This window comes from Anoplophora glabripennis, unplaced genomic scaffold (assembly GCF_000390285.2).
Source record: "Anoplophora glabripennis isolate ALB-LARVAE unplaced genomic scaffold, Agla_2.0 scaffold387, whole genome shotgun sequence".
Classification (NCBI taxonomy): domain Eukaryota; kingdom Metazoa; phylum Arthropoda; class Insecta; order Coleoptera; family Cerambycidae; genus Anoplophora; species Anoplophora glabripennis.
Window position 1 is genome coordinate 505,175 of NW_019421739.1, and position 2,568 is coordinate 507,742.

At 27.4% G+C, this 2,568-nt stretch overlaps 1 long non-coding RNA gene across 1 annotated transcript; it reads right to left on the minus strand.

Annotated features, from left to right (window-relative positions):
• Positions 1 to 1,336: 1,336 nt before the first annotated feature.
• LOC111692964 lies at positions 1,337 to 2,507 on the minus strand. Its single transcript, XR_002763312.1, has 4 exons — positions 2,404 to 2,507; positions 2,050 to 2,349; positions 1,643 to 1,826; positions 1,337 to 1,467 (listed from the first exon to the last, which is right to left on the minus strand). It is a non-coding gene; the product is annotated as an uncharacterized LOC111692964 (long non-coding RNA).
• Between the last annotated feature and the right edge of the window lie 61 nt (positions 2,508 to 2,568).

Consider the following 2,568-nt stretch of genomic DNA (forward strand, 5'->3'; position numbering starts at 1 on the left):
GAAAATATAATACAGCCACAGAAAATAATTTTATTCTCTATAATTTTACTCATGAATTATAGATATATTGAGATTGTAATTTTATAGTGATAATCATATTTTTAAAGATACAATACAACTTGGATACCAAACGTTATCGCCAACCACTTTCTACTCTCGTATTCCATTTTGAAATATTTTATTTCCTAACCATTATTAATTTTCTCTTAATGTTCTCCAAAGCCTTCACTGAAAAAAAGTTAAAAACAAATTATCAGTAGTTATACAGAAATAAGGTCATATTATACAAAGTTGAACAATATTTACTTTTTATTTTTTTAGTTACTTTACGCTAACAATTTCAGGGTGATAAAAAAATGGAAGAAATATATTAGAGAGATATAACACTATCGAGTTTATATACTTAATATATATATGATTTAGTTAAAAATATTAATACGTACAAGACAAATATGGATTAAATAAGTTATAAAAATTTGTTTAAAACGTTTTCAAAATCTTCAATAGATATCGATTATCAATTAGAGTAGAGTGATTATAAAAGTATTAACTACTAATTAAACATAGATACGTACTAGGACATTTCTTTTTATGCATCATCCTATTTCGTCATAGAACTCCCCAAAAAGTCCATTACTATTTATGGACATCTCAAGAACTTCAACAAATTTCATTTGCTTAATATCCATTATATTTCATTTTAGTCACATGCAATATCTATGGTTGTATGTGACTAAAATGAAATATAATGGATATTAAGCAAATGAAATTTGTTGAAATACGTTTTTTCCCAATTTCAAATTGGAAGTTTTTCTTTTCAAATGCCAAGGATACTGCAAAAGAGAATTTTTTTACTGACCACAAATTTTATAGAATATTTTAAATTACTGAATAAGAAAAATATTTCGTCGCTGCCTTCAAAATATGGCGTGAACTTCATCAAATTGTTCAGTGGAGTTAAGAAACTGTGTCTTCACTTTTTTATTCAAGAATTACAATTATTTTTTATTTTACCGCAGACAGTCACAATTCTGTAAAAAATAAGATAGCTGTTTTTTAACAGATTATGCGTTTTGATGTTGTTTATCAAATGTGCAGAACTTAACGCGTTTTACTGAAAATATGTATGTCGCATTTTGAAGACGTAACGATGATATAAACTTACCAGACATTTGGTCTGGAACTTCGAGTATGAAGTCGATAGAGAATCTTGATTATTTCTGGCAGGCAGGAAAGAATTATTTATTGATATGTTTTTCTTCTCTGTTTAACTAAAATCGATACTATGCTCTACAACAGCTACCGTATCTTAAATATAACATATTTTGTGGTAATCGACAACATAGATGATATTGAAACACAGAGGTTTTATCATTCAGTGAACATGTTCTTTCTTGAATTTTTCAGTTTCCTGCTAATAATTCTTCATATTTTGCTTCTCTTAAATATTGCACTTGAAAACAGTATCTACAAAGATGCTTGCATTAGTAAATAATTACATATTACTTTGGAGTTTATTCCATCAGAAAAATATTGCAAATTATTGTAGAATATAAAACATAAACATATTTTTCTTTATCAAATATATTTAAGTGGATAATAAATTGTATGCATCAGATCAGTAATAATTATTAATACTCACCAAAATATTAACTATGTTAGCCTTCTCGTTAGGTCTTCCAACTTTATGGTATTCTTTCCAGCAATACTCTGTAAATATTTTTTAGAACAGCCGTGAATTGTGTCTCTTGCAAGTTCATATAGCATATGTAACAATAACTGTCTGTCTTAGAGAATTTTTGTCTAGATTACAACTCGAGTCCAACCTAAAAAAAAAAATGTCCATTACTTTATGTGTTCTTATGTTAATTATTATATAATGTATTTTGTAGTACGTAAATGCATGAAACTAACGGTGTTGGTTGCTTTGAATCTAATGTAAATTATTTAAAATTACAATTTTCTAAAAAAGTTTATTATCATTTAGAAACAATCGCTTTGGTGCTTGCCCGAGTGCTTGCCATATATAATAAATGATATAAAACTTACCTTATAATTTGCATTCTTGCCATCACAGTAAAACAAATTTAAGTCAGACGATAGAAACTAATCGCTGTACTACTCCTGGAAAACTACTCCAGCTATGTGATGATAAACAATTTGTCAGGAACTAATTACTGTCTAATGAATTGTCAAGAACCAAAGGTTGGAAGCGAGGCTGGACATTGCACTGCTTACATTCCAATTCTACTTCACACCCTTGGGTAGCCGTGATACAATACAGTGTACCATATTCCACTTCTTTTCTATTTTAATCTAATCGCTGATGAACGTGGTAATTATAAATATCTGTAAATAACTTTCTGTAAATTATTGTTAAAACGAAGATTTTAATTTCATTACTATCACATTTGTTAAACATACTTCCATTTAAGTTTTATTAAAATTATATTTTTGTATTCTCAAATGTTTGAACTAAATTAAAACAAATCACACTAAATGGATTGTCATTTCAATACCGTAATAGATTTTATTAACAAAAGATTAATATATTTTGTGTGAGAAGAA